The 20,432-nt window shown below is 49.9% G+C and overlaps 1 protein-coding gene across 7 annotated transcripts in view; it reads left to right on the forward strand.

Annotated features, from left to right (window-relative positions):
• Positions 1–20,432, forward strand: part of MIER1 (MIER1 transcriptional regulator) — a 396,268-nt gene that overhangs the window by 182,825 nt on the left and 193,011 nt on the right. The gene's annotated exons all lie outside the window — the stretch shown is intronic.

The raw sequence follows: 20,432 nt of genomic DNA on the forward strand, positions 1-20,432 counted from the left end.
GGCAGTAGTCGCATATGATGTTAGATTTGACTGTAGATTTCTGCTTCCTTTTCTGGATTCATTCAGTTTAGTTTTATTTCTCCTCTACAACAATGCTACAGGGAACTAAGCGTTTAACTTGCTTACTGTATTGAATAATAGCAATACAATGTCACTAACGTTTTGCAGGGAGCATCCGGTAGAATCTGACAGACGTTCCACATGTCTCTTGGTAGAGAAAGAAAATGAAACCTAAAATGAGAGTCCTTTGATGGAGGTCTGATTCCCTATTCTTCACCCACTTCATACATCGGGAATTCAATAGGCTGTTTATCGCAAACGTTCTCTTGATTTTTTTTTTATGCATAGATTTACCAAGACATATGAACTGCTTTTAGTCTTTGTGCCGGATATTTCTAGTGCACACATCTGCCACTGCTGTGGCCTCTTCTTGTGAATGCTTTGCAGGAAAGAACTGGCAAAATGTGTTTCAAAATTAATTTGAAAGTTATTTTAGAATGCATTGTTATTAATGATTACGTTTAATTCAGTTTTATGCCAAATTATATTTTAAATGTATTGGAGAAAGTGACTTAATATTTTATTTAGTTAGATAGTAATTCCACACAAGTGATTTTCTAGCTATATAAATAGTAGTATTAATACTTTAATCTGTAATTTTTTTTAAGTTCTTGCAATAAAAAAACAAGTAAAATCACAGAATCACCTACGGTACCAAGTACAAATATACGGCGCCATACTAAATAAAATCCTGAGGAGAATATCTCTCTACCTCCATCTCTCTACTTTCCTCCCTCCCTCTCTCTCACCAAGAAAAGAGACAATAGGTAGATTGTTAAAATACTTGTATAGTTCAACTATAGAAAACTAATTGGTTGCAACAATGACTGCCTAGTTACGATCATCTACTGTAAGAAAGTGGCTCTGTATACACTGCACCAAAGTAAGGTTCAGTGTGCATGGAGTCCACAGTCCCCAGAGGTATGGCAGAGGCTAAAGTTAGATATAACCTTACTCTCTAAAGTGGTAGCTTGGTCGAGCAGTAAGGCGGTATCAGAAGACAGTGTAAAGCATTTGTTGTACACACTCCGTCAATAAAAGGTTTCACACACTCAAGTACTGAACTCAAAGCCAATTGTTTTGTATATAAAAATATATTGTTTTATTTTAGAACCACAAGTAGGTATAAAAATACTTTCTCAGAATCAGATGTTGTAATTGAATACTTTCAAATAGCAATAGACTTTAGAATGCAATAGATACAGTTGTTGCAATATGCAACATAAGCTTAACACAATAATACCATTGAGCTCAATGGGATGTTTTAAGTAAATGCAATAAAATCACTGTACAAATGTTTTTCATGCTCGGGGCTGGATCCTGGATTCAGCCCTGGGGCAATGGGTCCCTGTCCTGGGATTGGTACACCCCCCTATCCTGCCACTCTCCAGTGGGAGGGGGGCAGGAACCTAGCTCTGATTGGGTAGGGCTCCCCATTCTCAAAATGGCGAGAGTCCGGAGTTGGGCTTTACTTTGCCTCCCCCACCTGAGGGGTGGGGTTGGCAGATGCTGGCACACCCCCTTTCCTTCCTTTGTTTTTCCCGCCTGTCTTCCTGCCACAGTGGGGGTCAGTACCAGTGGGGGCCAGTTGCTGAGTACAGCAAGTGGCCTATAGAAGCTCACAAAGGCGGCATGCCTTTGAGGCTCCCCCTGCCCATCCTGGGGGAGGAGACCTAGCACCTCCTCCCAGGATGTGCATTGTTGCAGGCCCAGGAGAGCGGATGGCTCTCTACCCAGGGGTCCAGCAACATGTCTGCTGTGTGGCAGCCTAGGCAGCCTCTCAGTCAGGACGCTGGTTGTGGGTTAGGTTCAGGGGGCAACTCTAAGTTGCCCTCTGTCGTGCATTTTATTTTAAATCCCACACTGGCATCAGTGTGGATTTAATGTGCTAAGAAGTTTGATACCAAACTTCTCGGTCTTCAGTGTAGACATTATGGTGCTGTGGAGTTCGTAATGACAACGTCCCAGCACCATATACTCTTAATGGCCTCACTGCACTTACAGTGCCCAGGGATGGCCATGGGTACTGTAGGGGCACAGGGTTCATGCACCTGTGCCCACTCCACTGGCATAGTGCACCCAGCTGGAGGGGTGACTGAGGTATGCCAGGGTAGTGTGTTTTTGGGCATGGCACACAGGGATGTGTGCCATGTCGACTCTGTTTAGTTCTACACCAAGACACTCAGCCTGCAAAGGCAGTGTGTGTGTGCCTAGGGTACCATTTACCAGGGGCTTACCTGTGGCCAGAGATGCCAATTGGGTTTAGGTTTCAATACAGTTTTTAGGGAAGGAACACAGGCCCTGGGTACCTGTTTGGCAGGAGCCAAGGGCACACTCTGTCATAAAGTACATCAGCAATTCAGCAAAAAGTGGTAGCATACCATGCAAGAAAGATGGCACTTTCTCACATCTACAGATTGAAGTGTGTCATGAGCTATGTCCAAGAACTTGATCAATTTCCCAATAGGGCCAATAGTTTGTGGAGGAACCGCACTCTTGAACTGAGAACTTCTTGAAAGTTGGCAGCAGATATTTGCTTTGCATATCACTCAAGCCAGTGCAGAGACATAGAATATGCTCTAAAGATGTGTCTGGGGGTAGGGCACGGTTACTCCGCATCTTTTTTTCCGCGGACTTTCAGTCCGCATACCATTACTCCGCAAGGTCATTGACCTCGCTGGTGCATTTCCTGTAAACAGTTGAAAGAAATCTTACACGGGTGATTTTTAGGGAATATTTGTATGTTTTGGTCTAAACCAAGCAATGTAATGCTATGGAGGAAAATAAAGTTAACGGTAAGTCACAGTTATTACTTTTTAGGGTCAGTGCTGGGCACCAAGATCCAGCACTGGCATTTCTCTTGATAACAGGCGAGTAATTTCGTTTTAGTTGATCGGAGGATTTTTAGTGAATATTTTAAAGTTGCAAAGCTTGACACTTAAAAATTTGGAGTGAAACCCAGCAAGTGTTACCCGATAGAGACAAATCAAGTTATCAGTCTTTGGGTAAGTACTCGGTTGGTAGAGTTAAGGTTCTGGGGGTTGACTCCAGGGTCAGGTAGGTACAGTCGTTACACCCTGAGCGGCACAGGGGCAGCCGGGTGCAGAGTGAGTAGGCCCAATGTTAGCCTATGGTTGGTGGCTGCTAGCAGGCAGGCCACGCGGCTATGGAAGCTGAGACCCCAGTCACTTACACAGGGCAAGTGGGGAAGTAGGATACGATAGATGCTGCACTTCCAGTGGCACTCGGGCGGCTGGGTGCAGGGTGCTTTTGGGCCGTTGGGCACCCAATGTATTTCAATGGAAAAGCTGCAAGACGAACAAAGGCTGCAAACTCAGGGACGGAGATTCTTCAGGTGCGACTACGACTTTGAGAGATAAGTTGGAAAGCTGTAGGTTAGGTAGCCGCCCAGGAGTTGGGCACAGGGGACCGTGGGGCGCCAGGTGCAGGTGTGTCTTGGTGTCAGGAAATCGTACCTTCAGCGGGTCGAAGTTGGAGGGGTCTGTGGTTGTGAGGCTGCATGCGTCGAGGAGGGTCCTTGGGTGCTGGAGTCGTGGTCACAGTCGCCGGGGGGACATCCTCGTGGTCTATGTTCACTCAGGCACATGCCTGGCTCGGCAGGTGCAGAGTGTGCTGGAGTCGCGGTTCCTGACTAGCACCAGGGGTTGTTGCTGTTTGAGCAGAACCACTGCTCGCTGAAGTCCGAGGGGCATATTTATGAAATTATTTTTTATTCGCAAATGCTGCGATTCGCCAAAAAACAGGGTTTGCGAGTAAATAAATCACAAAATGCGATGTTAGAGACATTTTCGCATCGCGTTAGTAAGGAATCGTTAATTTTGTGATTCTTAATTTTGCGTAAGCATTTAAGGAATCGCAAATTGCGATTCCTTAAATGCTATGTAACAAGCACCCAAGTTGTGCGATTTCTCCTTAAGAAATCGCAAATTACCACTAACTTCAAGTTTGGAAAATTCACTTTTTGGCATTTTTCAAAGTGCCATGTGGCGCACATACATGCCCTTAGGGGATGTATGTGTGCCATATGCGCACACATGCTCATTTCAGGGGTGCATCAGGGTGTCCTTATGACACCCTTGCACCCTTGAAATTATTCTCAATTTGCGATTCTCAAATTGCGAATCGCAAATTGAGAATGACTTTCCATTCATTCCTGTGGGCCTCCTGGCCCATAGGAATGAATGGGAAGGTATTCCTTAATTGCGATTTTGCAATTTGCTAATCTTAATTAAGGAATACCAAGAAATCGCTAAATATTTGCTTTTTTTGCGATTCCCAAATAGCGATTCACAAAAAATCGCTATTTAAGCATCGCAATAACACATTTTTTGCTACATATGCCCCCCAGTCTTTAGATGATGAGCAAGGCAGTCTGGTCCTCAGAACTTTTCGAGGTTGCTGACCACAGGAGACGCTGGGGTTTAGCAGGAGCAGGTTCGAGGGCCGACTGGCCTGTAGGGCTGGGGCCAAGTTAGTTGGTGTCGTCCTCTTGTTAGCAGCTGCAGGCAGGTCTTCTTCTTGTTTCAAAATCGGGATCTGAGGAAGGAAGGTTCAGGGTTTCCCTAAATACTAAATTTAGGGGCGTTAGAGGTAGGGCAAGGGCAGGGACCAATGGGTCCCTGTCCTGGGGTTAGTACACCCCCTATCCTGCCACTCGCCAGTGGGAGGGGGTCAGGAACCTAGCTCTGATTGGGTAGGGCTCCCCATTCTCAAAATGGCGAGAGTCCGGAGTTGTGCTTTACTTTGCCTCCCCCACCTGAGGGGTGGGGTTGGCAGATGCTGGCACACCCCCTTTCCTTCCTTTGTTTTTCCCGCCTGTCTTCCTGCCAGAGTGGGGGTCAGTACCGGTGGGGGCCAGTTGCTGAGTACAGCAATTGGCCTATAGAAGCTCACAAAGGGGGCATGCCTTTGAAGCTCCCCCTGCCCATCCCGGGGGAGGAGACCTAGCACCTCCTCCCAGGATGTGCATTGTTGCAGGCCAAGGAGAGCGGATGGCTCTCTACCCAGGGGTCCAGCAACATGTCTGCTGTGTGGCAGCCTAGGCAGCCTCTCAGTCAGGACGCTGGTTGTGGGTTAGGTTCAGGGGGCAACTCTAAGTTGCCCTCTGTCGTGCATTTTATTTTAAATCCCACACTGGCATCAGTGTGGATTTAATGTGCTAAGAAGTTTGATACCAAACTTCTCGGTCTTCAGTGTAGACATTATGGTGCTGTGGAGTTCGTAATGACAACGTCCCAGCACCATATACTCTTAATGGCCTCACTGCACTTACAGTGCCCAGGGATGGCCATGGGTACTGTAGGGGCACGGGGCTCATGCACCTGTGCCCACACCACTGGCATAGTGCACCCAGCTGGAGGGGTGACTGAGGTATGCCAGGGCAGTGTGTTTGTGGGCATGGCACACCGGGATGTGTGCCATGTCGACTCTGTTTAGTTCTACACCAAGACACTCAGCCTGCAAAGGCAGTGTGTGTGTACCTAGGGTACCATTTATCAGGGGCTTACCTGTGGCCAGAGATGCAAATTGGGTTTAGGTTTCAATACAGTTTTTAGGGAAGGAACACAGGCCCTGGGTACCTGTTTGGCAGGAGCCAAGGGCACACTCAGTCATAAAGTACATCAGCAATTCAGCAAAAAGTGGTAGCATACCATGCAAGAAAGATGGCACTTTCTCACATCTACAGATTGAAGTGTGTCATGAGCTATGTCCAAGAACTTGGTCAATTTCCCAATAGGGCCAATAGTTTGTAGAGGAAAACGCACTCTTGAACTGAGAACTTCTTGAAAGTTGGCAGCAGATATTTGCTTTACATATCACTCAAGCCAGTGCAGAGACATAGAATATGCTCTAAAGATGTGTCTGGGGGTAGGGCACGGTTACTCCGCATCTTTTTTTCCGCGGACTTTCAGTCCGCATACCATTACTCCGCAAGGTCATTGGCCTCGCATACCATCACTCCGCATTTTTTCACAACGCATGTGCATTTACCATGCAGGCCTTTACAACGAATTACGTTGTAAAGGCATGTATGGTAAATGCACAAGCGTTGTGAAAAAATAATAGACTTTAAAACGATGGAACCAGGAGGAGTGTAGAACCACGACGAAGAGAGAGTTAGGGGGTTTGGGTTAATTTTTTTGGGGTGGGGGTCGTGCTGGGGTAGTGATTGGGTAGTGTAGTGTAGTGTAGTGTTAGTGTAGAGTTGTGGTGGTTGTGTAGTGTAGGGTCATGCTGGGGGTAGTGTTTTAGGGTTTAGGGTAGTGGTGTAGTGTAGGGTCATGCTGGGGGTAGTGTTATAGGGTTTAGGGTAGTGTTGTAGTGTTTGTGTAGTGTAGGGTCATGCGGGGGGTAGTGTTTTAGGGTAGTGGTGTAGTGTTTGTGTAGTGTAGGGTCATGCAGGGGGTAGTGTTTTAGGGTTGTCGTGTGGGTGTAGTGTAGGGTAGTCTTTGTAGTATAGGGTAGTTTTTTAGGGTTTATGGTAGTGTTTGTGTAGTGTAGGGTAGTGTATGTGTAATGTAGGGTAGTGTTTTAGGGTTTATGGTAGTGTTGGTGTAGTGTAGGGTAGTGTTTGTGTAGTGTAGATATTGTTTTAGGGTTTAGGGTAGTGTTAGTGTAGTGTAAGGTAGTGTAGGGTAGTGGGTAGTGTTTTGGTGTTGGTGTAGTGTAGGGTAGTGTTTGTGTAGTGTAGTTTAGTGTTTTTTGCAGGGTACTCACTTACCTTTAAAACTTTTCAATGAGCATACCTTTAACATGCATGCCTTTGCGTTGTAAAGGCATTCGTGGTAAAGTCATGTTCGTTGTAAAAGTTTGCGGTGTCTTAATTTGCGGAGTGATAGTATTTCCGGATTCATTTTTGCGGAGTGATGGTGTGCGTGGTATTTGTATGCGGAAAAACGTCACATATTTGTGTCTGGGTTGTTACAAAGCCAACAGGTAGCTCAGGGGTGGACAACATTTCAAGTGCACTCATAAGAAGAGACGAGGTACAGAATGCGCGGGAACCCGTCACTAACAAGGCCTAAGGGCTGGAGGTACGATTAATAGAGGGATTTGGTTTGTGGTGTGGAATAGAAATCGAGACTTTACATTGATTTGTAAGTTATTAAAGATTTGGGCTCGACTTTAATGTATTTTTATGAGTAAATGCTTGAAAATTGTTTTTTTTTTACCATAGTTCCTTCTAGTAGGGAGCTAGCTACCTCACTAAGACAGTGTGACCTGTGATGTTGAGCACAAATGTCCATCTCCAGTATGTGCACTGCTTTTAGACTTTTCTGTAAATGAGAGCCTGTGACCTACAGGCAGAACATTGCAGCCTGTATATTAACTAAATCACCAACTATCTTGAATCTATTAGAACTATTGATGTGCGGGTTACACACAGATTTCTGCAAGAGGTAGAGCACGCCCCTTTTTTAACCTACGAGTCGAGATTGTTTATTTTTCTGCTGTTTCTTTCTGCGTTGGTCATTTTTCTGATATTTCTTGCTTTTCAAGCTCTGGCCCCTTTATTTGCAGTTTCTACCGTTTTTTCCCTTTTATCCTGCTGATTTTTCTTTTCATTTAGTCTGTTTTCTGTAACACTTGTAATGCTTACTCTTTTGTTGTGCGTTTTGTCACTACATCACTCAACTTGTACGTTATTTTACTACTGTTTTGCTTGCCAAATTTACATTTAATATTTTTCATCCAGTTTATTATGTTTTCTGCTGTTTAGTCTGTTATTTCACTCCTCTGCTGCTAGCTAATTTGACTATTTGTCTCCCAATTTTTACGCAGTATTTTTCTGCTTCTTGTGTATTTTGGTGTGTGTGTGGGGGGCTCTGTGTGTGTGTGTGTGGGGGGGCTCTGTGTGTGTGGGGGGCTCTGTGTGTGTGTGTGTGGGGGCTCTGTGTGTGTGTGGGGGGGCTCTGTGTGTGTGTGGGGGGGCTCTGTGTGTGTGTGTGGGGGCTCTGTGTCTGTGTGGGGGGGCTCTGTGTGTGTGTGTGTGGGGGCTCTGTGTGTGTGTGGGGGCTCTGTGTGTGTGTGGGGGCTCTGTGTGTGTGTGGGGGCTCTGTGTGTGTGTGGGGGCTCTGTGTGTGTGAGGCGTGCTCTGTGTGTGTGAGGCGTGCTCTGTGTGTGTGAGGCGTGCTCTGTGTGTGTGGGTGGGCTCTGTGTGTGTGTGGGGGGCTCTGTGTGTGTGGGGGGTTCTGTGTGTGTGTGTGGGGGGGGCTCTGTATGTGTGTGGGGGGCTCTGTATGTGTGTGGGGCGCTCTGTATGTGTGAGGGGGGGCTCTGTGTGAGGGGGGGCTCTGTGTGAGGGGGGGCTCTGTGTGAGGGGGGGCTCTGTGTGTGGGGGGCTCTGTGTGTGTGGGGGGCTCTGTGTGTGTGTGGGGGGCTCTGTATGTGTGTGGGGGGCTCTATGTGTGTGGGGGCTCTGTATGTGTGTGGGGGCTCTGTATGTGTGTGGGGGCTCTGTATGTGTGTGGGGGCTCTGTATGTGTGTGGGGGGCTCTGTGTGTGTGTGGGGGGGCTCTGTGTGTGTGTGATGGGGGGCTCATGGTGGGGGGCTCTGTGTGTGTGGGGGGGGCTCTGTGTGGGGGGGCTCGGTGTGTGTGTTGGGGGGCTCTGTGTGGGGGGGCTCTGTGTGTGTGATGGGGGGCTCGTGGTGGGGGGCTCTGTGTGTGTGTGGGGGGCTCTGTGTGTGTGATGGGGGGCTCGTGGTGGGGGCTCTGTGTGGGAGGCTCTGTGTGTGGGGGGGCTCTGTGTGTGTGGGGGACTCTGTGTGTGTGGGGGGGGCTCTGTGTGTGGGGGGGGGCTCTGTGTGTGTGTGGGGGGGGCTCTGTGTGATGGGGGTCTCTGTGTGGGGGGGGCTGTGTGTGTGATGGGGGGCTCTGTGTGGGGGGGCTCTGTGTGTGGGGGGGCTCTGTGTGTGGGGGGGCTCTGTGTGTGGGGGGCTCTGTGTGTGTGGGGGGCTCTGTGTGTGGGGGGGGGGCTCTGTATGTGTGTGGGGGCTCTGTGTGTGTGTGTGGGGGCTCTGTGTGTGTGTGTGGGGGCTCTGTGTCTGTGTGGGGGGGCTCTGTGTGTGTGTGTGTGGGGGCTCTGTGTGTGTGGGGGCTCTGTGTGTGTGAGGCGTGCTCTGTGTGTGTGAGGCGTGCTCTGTGTGTGTGGGTGGGCTCTGTGTGTGTGTGGGTGGGCTCTGTGTGTGTGTGGGGGGCTCTGTGTGTGTGGGGGGTTCTGTGTGTGTGTGTGTGGGGGGCTCTGTATGTGTGTGGGGGGCTCTGTATGTGTGAGGGGGGGCTCTGTGTGAGGGGGGGCTCTGTGTGAGGGGGGGCTCTGTGTGAGGGGGGCTCTGTGTGAGGGGGGGCTGTGTGTGGGGGGGCTGTGTGTGGGGGGGGGCTCTGTGTGTGGGGGGCTCTGTGTGTGAGGGGGGCTCTGTGTATGTGGGGGGCTCTGTATGTGTGTGGGGGGCTCTGTATGTGTGGGGGGGCTCTGTATGTGTGTGGGGGCTCTGTATGTGTGTGGGGGCTCTGTATGTGTGTGGGGGCTCTGTATGTGTGTGGGGGCTCTGTATGTGTGTGGGGGGCTCTGTGTGTGTGTGGGGGGCTCTGTGTGTGTGTGGGGGGGCTCTGTGTGTGTGATGGGGGGCTCGTGGTGGGGGGCTCTGTGTGTGTGTGGGGGGGGCTCTGTGTGGGGGGGCTCGGTGTGTGTGTTGGGGGGCTCTGTGTGTGTGTTGGGGGGCTCTGTGTGGGGGGGCTCTGTGTGTGTGATGGGGGGCTCGTGGTGGGGGGCTCTGTGTGTGTGTGGGGGGGCTCTGTGTGTGTGATGGGGGGCTCGTGGTGGGGGCTCTGTGTGGGAGGCTCTGTGTGTGGGAGGCTCTGTGTGTGGGGGGGCTCTGTGTGTGTGGGGGACTCTGTGTGTGTGGGGGGGCTCTGTGTGTGTGGGGGGGGCTCTGTGTGTGTGTGGGGGGCTCTGTGTGATGGGGGTCTCTGTGTGGGGGGGCTGTGTGTGTGATGGGGGGCTCTGTGTGGGGGGGCTCTGTGTGTGGGGGGGGCTCTGTGTGTGTGGGGGGCTCTGTGTGTGGGGGGGGCTCTGTGTGTGTGGGAGGCTCTGTGTGTGTGGGAGGCTCTGTGTGTGTGGGGGGCTCTGTGTGTGTGGGGGGCTCTGTGTGTGTGGGGGGCTCTGTGTGTGTGGGGGGCTCTGTGTGTGTGGGGGGCTCTGTGTGTGTGGGGGGGCTCTGTGTGTGTGGGGGGCTCTGTGTGTGTGTGTGTGTGGGGGGGGCTCTGTGTGTGGGGGGGGGGCTCTGTGTGTGTGTGGGGGGGGCTCTGTGTGTGTGGGGGGGGGGGCTCTGTGTGTGTGTGGGGGGGGTCTGTGTGTGTGTGTGGGGGGCTCTGTGTGCGGGGGCTCTGTGTGCGGGGGGCTCTGTGTGTGCGGGGGGCTCTGTGTGTGCGGGGGGGCCTCTGTGTGTGTGGGGGGGCTCTGTGTGTGTGGGGGGCTCTGTGTGTGTGTGGGGGGCTCTGTGTGTGTGTGGGGGGCTCTGTGTGATGGGGGTCTCTGTGTGGGGGGGCTGTGTGTGTGATGGGGGGCTCTGTGTGGGGGGGCTCTGTGTGTGGGGGGCTCTGTGTGTGTGGGGGGCTCTGTGTGTGTGGGGGGCTCTGTGTGTGTGGGAGGCTCTGTGTGTGTGGGGGGCTCTGTGTGTGGGGGGGCTCTGTGTGTGTGGGGGGGCTCTGTGTGTGTGGGGGGCTCTGTGTGTGTGGGGGGCTCTGTGTGTGTGGGGGGGCTCTGTGTGTGTGGGGGGGCTCTGTGTGTTTGGGGGGCTCTGTGTGTGTGGGGGGCTCTGTGTGTGTGGGGGGCTCTGTGTGTGTGGGGGGCTCTGTGTGTGTGGGGGGCTCTGTGTGCGGGGGCTCTGTGTGCGGGGGGCTCTGTGTGTGTGCGGGGGGCTCTGTGTGTGTGCGGGGGGCTCTGTGTGTGTGCGGGGGGCTCTGTGTGTGTGCGGGGGGCTCTGTGTGTGTGCGGGGGGCTCTGTGTGTGTGCGGGGGGCTCTGTGTGTGTGCGGGGGGCTCTGTGTGCGGGGGGCTCTGTGTGCGGGGGGCTCTGTGTGGGGGGGGCTCTGTGTGTGTGTGTGGGGGGGGCTCTGTGTGTGTGTGGGGGGGCTCTGTGAGTGTGTGGGGGGGCTCTGTGAGTGTGTGGGGGGGCTCTGTGTGTGTGGGGCAGGCTCTGTGTGTGGGGGGGCTCTGTGTGTGTGGGGGGGGGGCTCTGTGTGTGGGGGGTTCTGCCTGTGTGTGCGTGTGATGGGGGCTCTGTGTGTGTGGGGGGCTCTGTGTGTGTGGGGGGCTCTGTGTGTGTGGGGGGCTCTGTGTGTGGGGGGGGCTCTGTGTGTGTGGGGGGCTCTGTGTGTGTGGGGGGGGCTCTGTGTGTGTGGGGGGCTCTGTGTGTGGGGGGGGCTCTGTGTGTGGGGGGGGCTCTGTGTGTGGGGGGGCTCTGTGTGTGGGGGGGCTTTGTGTGTGTGGGGGGGCTTTGTGTGTGCGGGGGGGCTTTGTGTGTATGATGGGGGGCTCTGTGTGTATGATGGGGAGCTCTGTGTGTGTGTGTGGGGGGGGCTCTGTGTGTGTGTGGGGGGGCTCTGTGTGTGTGTGGGGGGCTCTGTGTGTGTGGGGGGGGGCTCTGTGTGTGTGGGGGGGGGGCTCTGTGTGTGTGGGGGGCTCTGTGTGTGTGGGCTCTGTGTGTGTGGGCTCTGTGTGTGTGATGGGGGGCTCTGTGTGTGGGGGGGGCTCTGTGTGTGTGTGGGGGGGCTCTGTGTGTGTGGGGGGGCTCTGTGTGTGTGTGGGGGGGCTCTGTGTGTGTGGGGGGGGTCTGTGTGTGTGGGCTCTGTGTGTGTGGGCTCTGTGTGTGTGTGTGGGCTCTGTGTGTGTGGGGGGGCTCTGTGTGTGTGGGGGGGGCTCTGTGTGTGTGGGGGGGGCTCTGTGTGTGTGGGGGGCTCTGTGTGTGTGTGGGGGGCTCTGTGTGTGTGTGGGGGGCTCTGTGTGTGTGTGTGTGTGGGGGGGGGGCTCTGTGTGTGGGGGGGGGGGCTCTGTGTGTGTGTGGGGGGGGCTCTGTGTGTGTGTGGGGGGGGGCTCTGTGTGTGTGTGGGGGGGGTCTGTGTGTGTGTGTGTGTGGGGGGGGCTCTGTGTGTGGGGGGGCTCTGTATGTGGGGGGCTCTGTGGGTGTGGTGGGGCTGTGTGTGTGGGGGGGGGCTCTGTGTGTGTGGGGGGGGGGCTCTGTGTGTGTGGGGGGGCTCTGTGTGTGTGTGGGGGGGGCTCTGTGTGTGTGTGGGGGGGGCTCTGTGTGTGTGGGGGGGCTCTGTGTGTGTGGGGGGGCTCTGTGTGTGTGTGGGGGTGGCTCTTTGTGTGGGGGGGGCTCTGTGTGTGTGGGGGGGGCTCTGTGTGTGTGAGCGGGGCTCTGTGTTTTCTTGCCTCTGTTCCCTGTTGTGCTAGTTTTTCTTGCCTCTGCTCCCTGGTTGTGCTAGTTTTTCTTGCCTCTGTTCCCTGATTGCTTTTCTTGTTTAAAACTTCCTCCTTAACCATGGCTCACTCATTGCAAGGTGGCAGCCGCCCTCCTTTTCTGCAGAAAATTCTTGCCATTGGGTGTTCCCAAATGTTGACAAGCATACTTCAGGTCCGTGCATGCTAGTAACGCTCAAACGCAACAGCTCTGTGTGTGTGGCGCTCTGTGTGTGTGGCGCTCTGTGTGTGTGGCGCTCTGTGTGTGTGGCGCTCTGTGTGTGTGGCGCTCTGTGTGTGGCGCTCTGTGTGTGTGGCGGTCTGTGTGAGTGAGGCCGATAGATAGGTAGAGTGAGGCCGATAGATAGGTAGAGTGAGGCCGATAGATAGGTAGAGTGAGGCCGATAGATGGGTAGAGTGAGGCCGATATCAACTCCTCTTTCTTGTGTTGTGACAATTCACTGTTTATCGGCAACTGTTTCAAAGTCGTGGGACACGGGTTTGAGGGTATGCCAAAGTGGTCATTTTTCGGGATAGGACCTAACCATTTTTTTAGGAGGTTTATATGGAAACATTGTTTCCTGGTGGGAGATACTTGTACTCGGTAGGTAGTGTTGCCAATTACTTCAGTGACGGGGTAAGGACCCAACCATTCGCTTTGGAACTTATGGGTGGAAGAGGGCAAAAGCACTAAGGCCCAATCACCTACTGCTAACTTCCTCCACTTCTTTCCCTTATCGTACTGTACTTTTTGTTTCTGTTGACTCCTTTCCAGATTGGAGTATGCTAGATCCCTTAGCTTACCTATCTTACTTTTCAATTGTTGTGTGTATTCCAAGAGGGACCTAGTAGCATTTACCTCTTCTTTTTCCCAGGCCTCCCTCGTGATTTCCAGCAGCGACCTCGGCTGTCTCCCGTATAAGAGTTCAGAAGCCGAGTATCCGGTGCTACTTTGGACCTGGGCTCTTAGAACATACAGAGCTAAAGGCAACAGGAGGTCCCATTCCTTATGTTCCACTGATAACATTTTTCTTAAGGTGGCCTTTAGAGTACGATTGTATCGTTCTACCAGCCCATCCGTCTGAGGGTGGTAGGCGGATGTGCGTATCTGAGGCACACCTAACATTTTACAAACTTTTTATAAGTCTGGATACAAAAGGGGTCCCCTGGTCGGTTAATATCTCTTTGGGGAACCCGACTCTTGAAAAGAGTTCCAAAATCTTTTCTGCAATGACTTTCGACGTAGGGGCCCGAAGGGCGAAGGCCTCAGGAAACCTAGTCGTATATTCGACTATCACTAGGGCGTATGTGTTCCCTTTTGCTGTTTTGGGTCAAGGGCCAATAAAATCCATACCCACCCTCTCGAATGGATTACTGATTACTGGTAAAGGTTGCAGTGGAACAGCTGCGGGTTTATATAGATTCTTTTTTTGGCACACATCACACGTGCGGCAGTAGTCAGTGGCCTCTTTGTATATGCCTGGCCAACAGAACCACTTGAGAATATTTTGTAGGGTCTTTTCTGAACCCATATGGCCAGCTGTCAGGTGAGAATGGGCGTAAAACAGAACCTGTTCTCTGAATAACTGAGGAACCAATAATTGTTTTGGTTCACCCGGTTTTCCTAGTCTATATAGCAAGTCGTTGTCAATAAGGAACCTAGGATACGGTGTATCAGACTGGTTGGCGGTTCTGTGGGCAATTTCCCAAGCGTTAAAGAGAGTGGAGTCATTGGCTTGAGTGAACTTAAAGTTTCTGTCTAGTACCCATGGCTCTGAAGTAGTGGGAGTTCCCTTACCACCTTTCCTCATTTCTGCCTCGAACAAAGCTAAGAAATCTGGGTTGTCCACCCCTATAATGAGGTCTTTGGGCAGCGAGGCTATCACTCCTACTCTGACAGTGCAGGGAGGCCTTCCTTCAGGATGTATGAGAATGTCTGCTATGGGGTAAGGTTTTACGTCCCCATGAACACACCTTATGTGTACCTCACTATTAGGTAGCAACTGTTCAGGGCTTAGCAAAGACCGTTGTATTACTGACTGACGACACCCAGAGTCCAATAATGCTCTAAACATCTTGCCGTTAAGTAATAAACGTACATAGGAGGATCCCATCTCAGCTGTATACAGCACAGGTCGGGGTATATACCCCACTTCCATTGGTTCTTCTGTCGGTTTTCTTTTTGGACATAGTCGAGCAATATGGCCCCACTCCCCACAGTCTAAACATTGTGGACCCTTCATAATGGGGAATTTAAGTTCTTTGTCTGGAGGCCGTGTTTTTGCCGGTTCGGGACCCTGCTTAAACTTTTTCTCACTCTTTTGACTAGCCACCTGTTTGGGCTTCTCAGTGTCCCAAGGAAATGTACGAGGTTGAGCTCTGGAATAATTAGCAGCCATTTCTATGGCTTGTGCCGGTGTTAGTCCGGAATGCTGTTTCAGCCATCTTTGTGTTCCATACGGTAATGCCTCCATGAACTGTTCTAAATATATACACTCCATGATCTCTTGTTTGGTTTTGTTTTCTGGTTTTATCCATTTGTCGCCAGCAGCTTTTAAGCGGAAGTATAAGGTTTTAGGGATTTCCCCAGGGGTTCCTCTCTCCTTCCTAAACCTTACTCTATATGCTTCCGCATCCAGCCCTAGGTGATCCAGAATTATCATTTTATTGTCCTGATATGGCGTGACGCCATTATCGTTGGCTACTTGGTAAGCTGATTGAGCCTCCCCCGTGAGTAAGAGAGCCAAAAAAAAAGGCCACTTTTCTTCTGGCCATCCACACGCCCTGGCTGCCCTTCCAAAGTTCGTTAGGAATGTGTCCGGATCCTCTCCTGGGACATACATCTGTAGCGCTATTCCCGAGGGATGGGGCACGTGAGGTCTTCTGTCCGATACCGCTATGGCCCCTGGTTCTTTCATCGCTTTTTGTAAACCATCTAACTGGGCTGCCATTGCGTTTTTGAATACTTCACGGTCTTCCTGGGCCGACGTCATCTGGCGCTCTACTGCCCACTCCAATTTCTCCTGTTCTTTTATCAGGTGTTATATGACTTGATCCATCTCGGTTGCTGAGATGACGGAAGGGGATCCCACTTCTGACACCAGTTGTGGCGGGGTTGAAGGGGGAGAAAGAGGGGCACGGAAACTAGATCGTGGAATATAAGGTTTTATTTTTATAAAGGTTTTCTTTCTTCTCAAGGAAGTTCTTTCTCTTGCCAATATCGCAGGGTTAACTCTTTGGCTTCCTGGTCTGGGACGTGGCGTGCTGCTGTCTTCGTCAGGGTCCAGGTTGTCATCGGTTGCTCCACCGAAGTTCATGCGGGACCGTAAAGAAATGAAAAAACCGAGGTCGGACGTTAGGAAGGGGTATTAACACATTTTTCCCATTGGGGTTACCGGGGAGTGCAGGGATCACCGTGTAGCAATACTCGAATTCTAAAGTGCAGGGTGCCGGGATGTTAACGCTAAAAGTCCGTTCTACCTAAGCGTTGTCTCCCCTCCTCCCGAACCACCCAGTAACGCCCTGCCGTACCTGGTGTAGCCACACTCCCTGGTGAGTGTGGCTGGGCGGCTCACTGTATCGTTGGCCTCCTGGCTTCTCTCCCGTCGTAGTCGCGGGCTGGACCTTCTCACCGTCTTCCTCCTCGGTGCCGAGTGCACCTCTGCGCTCTTCCGCTTCTTCTCCGCTCATGCTCACCGCTGCACACCTCCAACCGGGCTGTCCTCCTCTCTCCGACCGGCATTCGGTGACGTCACACGCCGAGTTCGGTACTTCCTCGGTTTTTACCAATCCTGTGGCGAACACGTCAGACTGGGGCGGGGCCTCTTCCGTTACTGTCTCCCAGTTAAAGGAGCCGTCCCTGGAGTTGTCATCTGGCCAGAAATACCGCGAGTCATTGTCCTGGTGTGGAGAACAAGAGGGAGGGTCATCGACATCACAAGTCCACCAATCCATTTTACGTGTGCCTTCCAGTGTAGGTAGGGACTCCCCGCTACAATTTGCTAATTATTTTATACATTTATCTTATTCGTTTCAATTATTTCTACAGATCACATTTAATTTAATCTAAATGTTCTAATACATTGTTTTCCAAAATTATTTTTAAAAGCAATTCCTTTTTTAGTTTGAAATCAATGACTATTATGTTGGTTACTTTTAGCAATTACATTTTATGAATTTATCTAACATACTCAAACACATTTATATAGATACATTTAAAGAATACTATGACTTTCTAGCTATGCAAAGGCATGAGCACTTAAATTAAATGTGATGACTCATACCCTATCGCTGTAAATTAATGGTAACGCACAGACTGTCTTCTAGAATTAATCTGGTCTTCCAATTTGAGTACAAGCTCTTTTAACAAAGGGAGCCATAGAACCTGTTCCATTATAGTACCAAGGTTCAGGGGTTTACTCTGTGTACTTTCTAATCCCCAAAAAGGAAGGCTCAAGGCCAATTTTGGACCTACTGACGTTAAACCTCTACATACTGTCAGAACATTTCCATATGCTTACGCTTCAACAAGTACTTCTACTTCTACAGAAGACAATTTTATGTCCACACTGGACTTAAAAGACACATACTTTCACATTCTGGTTCACCCAGCACATCGCAACTATCTCAGATTTGTGGTAGCAGGAAAACAATATCAGTTCAATGTACTCTCAGAGAGTACACAAAAAGTCTAGCAGTAGTGGCAGCTCATTTCAGAAGGCAACAGATTCATGTCTTCCTATATCTAGACGGTTGGCTTGTCAAAGCCAGCACACACCAAAAGTGTTTACAACACACTCGGACTACATTAGACCTACTCCACCAATTGGGTTTTACGGTCCATATGCAAACGTCCCATCTGCAGCCTTTGCAGATGCACTCCTATCTGGGAGCTACTCTAAACACTCACACAGCTCTATCCTCTCCCAATCCAGCCAGAATTCAAAATATTCAAACTCTGTTACTACAGTCTCAGACCAGTCAATATTTAGCAGTCAGGACTTTCGTGCAACTGTTAGGAATGATGGCATCATGCATTGCAATTGTGACTCATGCAAGATTACACATGCGTCCCCCTACAAGAATGCGTAGCACATCAGTGGAATCAGTCTCCGGGTCAATTAACAGATCTAGTGTTAGTAGGCAGCCACACCCATCGCTCTCTGCAGTGGTGGAACACACAACGTATCAACAGGGCAGCCCTTCATCAACCCTGTTCTACAGATTGTGCTAACAGCAGACTCATCTCTCATAGGTTGGGGTGCCCAACTCCACAATTTGACAATTCAGGGTCTATGGCACAACAAGCACAAAAGTCTTCACATCAACTATCTTGAACTTCTAGCTGTGTATCCAGCACTGAAAGCTTTTCAGTCTCACCTCATAGGGAAAGTTGTCTTAGTACATAGCGGTTATATTATTTGTGCGAACTATGTACAAACACAGGGGGACACACTCTCTGTAACCGTCACGCCCTCAGACCATTTGGTGCTGGGCAATCCATCACAGAATTCATCTTCTGGCAAATCACCTCCCACGAGTGTACAATCAAATTGCCGACCGCCTTAGTAAAATGCGGCAACAAATATTCGAGTGGGAGCTTCATCCCCCAAGTTCTTCTTCCATACTTTCAAAAATGGGGACTCCCCCCAAATAGATCTGTTTCCCACAGTGAACCAATCAAAATGCCCAAACTTCACCTCCAGGTTCCCATTCCCTCTATAGGCAATGCCCTATGGATGAATTGGTCAAGGATATTTGCCTATGCTTTTCCGCCTCTCCCTTTCCTTCCATTTCTAGTTCGAAAGCTCAGGAAACATCGCTCATGCTAATCTTAGTGGCTCCCACATGGGCCGACAACCGTGGTTCACCATATTAAAAGCTGCATCTCAATTCCAGCCTTCTCACTCAGAACCATGGAGAAATCAGACACCCAAATCCCAAGGAACTCAATCTAGCAATTTGGCTACTGAAGTCATTGAGTTTTGATACGTAAAGTTGCCACCAGATTGTAGGACTATTCTTAAAGAAGCAAGGAAGTCTACCACTAGAGCATGTTATGCAGCAAAATGGAAAAGATTTGTTGTATATTGTAACAACAATATTGATCCGCTAGATGGCTCTATCCAAAATATTATTGGTTACCTTTTGCATCGAAGGCGAGCTGGTCTAGCTCACACATCCATTCAGTTGCACCTTGCGGCAGTAGCCGCATATTTGTAAGACAGACAACATTCATTTTTGTTCTAGGTTCCAGTAATTAAAGCCTTTATGGCGGGCCTTCAAACAGTAATACCACCCAGAGTATCTCCTGCACCAGTTTGGAATCTCAACATTGTGCTTAAAAGACTCATGGGTTCACCTGTTGAGCCATTACACAATTGTCCATTACTGTTTATTTCTTGGAAGGTTACCTTCCTCATTGCTATCACTTCATTAACCCCTTCGATGCTCATGATGAGCTCCGCTCGTCATGAGGTACAGTGGAGCTGTGCTCATGACGAGCTGAGCTCGTCATGACCACACTGTTTTACATTGAGTCCCAGCACAGCAGAGGAATATGTGCAGCATCCATGTGGTTAAGGAGAGTTGGTGAGTTACAAGCATTAACCACAAAAGAACCCTTCTTTCAGATTTTTAAAGATAGAGCAGTTCTTCGCAACAACCCAAAATTCCTTCCACAAGTGGTTTCTGCTTTTCATAGCGATCAATCAGTTGTTACCTGTATCCTTCCCTCGACATGATTCAGTAGCAGAAAGAGCTCTTCACACTCTTGATGTCAGAAGAGCGTTATTGTACTATATTGAAAGAACAAGATTTTTTTGTAATACAAAGCAACAATTCGTTGCATTTGCTACACTTAACAAAGGCAATCTGGTATTTCAAGATGGATTGTTAAATGCATTCCTAGAGCACATTCCACTCATAAAATAGAAGCATCTATCTTCTTTTTAGGTAACCTTTCTATAGCGGACATTTGTAAGGCACATTTACCAAACACTATTGCATGGATGTGTTAGCACGGCAACAAGCCAATGTAGGGCAAGCAGTAGACACTTTTTAAACAACTGCAACACCTACTTGTTAGACACCGCTTTGGGAGAATACTGCTATATTGTCTATGCAAAGCATGTGTATCTACAGCGCACATGTCTCGAACAGATTGTTACTTACCTTGTAAGCATCAGTTCTTGGCATGTAGAGCTGTAGATTCACATGCGCCCTCCCACTTCCTCGGGCAACTGTAGTTGTTGCAGTTTTCATTATTTACATTAATGTCTCTGTACTACACTCACTCGCTCTATTCTCACCCTCTTGTGGGAAAACAATCAAACAATGAAGTCGATGCACATGCACACTATCACCAAAAGGAGAAGTCACCTTACCTCGTGACTGGGAAGGACTTCTGCGAAGAAAAACAACTTGCAAACATCCGGATCCATCACCAGATGGCAATAGTATGCAAATCATCTGAATCTACAGCTCTACATGCCAAGAACAGATGCTTACTGGGTAGTATCATAATCCTTTTCTGGATCTATGCAACTCATTTGTGTCGATCCTTCACTGGTCACCAAAGTCTCAGAACGCTAGGACACTAATGTTCTGTTTAGTACCTGTATCAAGGTAGAATATTTCTTGACAGATCAATGCTCAAAAGCTCTACCCAAAGTGCAAATATAAAGAATTCTAGTTGTGCAAGTGTATTCTCTTTAACCAGAATACTGCCATAAAATTGCGACAGGACTATATTCCTCAATTGGCTGACAAATTCTTCATCATGTTAGTATTGAAGATTATATCTTAATATACAGAGGAGGGAATGCTGCTGTTTCCATTTCCGTGAGATGAAACTAGCAGTCTTCTGGAAATTATCTGTGTGGAGTGGTT

Source organism: Lissotriton vulgaris, chromosome 1_1 (assembly GCF_964263255.1).
Source record: "Lissotriton vulgaris chromosome 1_1, aLisVul1.2, whole genome shotgun sequence".
Taxonomy (NCBI): domain Eukaryota; kingdom Metazoa; phylum Chordata; class Amphibia; order Caudata; family Salamandridae; genus Lissotriton; species Lissotriton vulgaris.